Consider the following 474-nt stretch of genomic DNA (forward strand, 5'->3'; position numbering starts at 1 on the left):
ACAACAACCACAGAGGTTCAAGCAACGAACACAGCTGCTGCAACTACAACCACGACTGCACTAACAACAACCACAGCTGCACCACCAACAACAACCACAGCAGGTCAAACAACAACCTCAGTGGCTCCAACTGCAACCAAAGATGCTCCAACAACCACAGAGTCTCCAACAACAACCACAGTGTCTCCATCAACAACCACAGTGGCTCCAATTACAACCACAGGGAACCCAACAACAACAACAGTTGCACCAAGAACAATGACAGCAACTTCAACAACGACCACTGTTGCACCAACAACAACCACAGTGTCTCCATCAACAACCACAGTGGCTCCAATTACAACCACAGGGAACCCAACAACAACAACAGTTGCACCAAGAACAATGACAGCAACTTCAACAACGACCACTGTTGCACCAACAACAACCACAGTGTCTACAACAACAACCACAGTGTCTCCAACAACAACCACA

This window comes from Poecilia latipinna, unplaced genomic scaffold, assembly GCF_001443285.1.
Source record: "Poecilia latipinna isolate Pla-1442-1.1 unplaced genomic scaffold, P_latipinna-1.0 Scaffold3811, whole genome shotgun sequence".
NCBI lineage: Eukaryota > Metazoa > Chordata > Actinopteri > Cyprinodontiformes > Poeciliidae > Poecilia > Poecilia latipinna.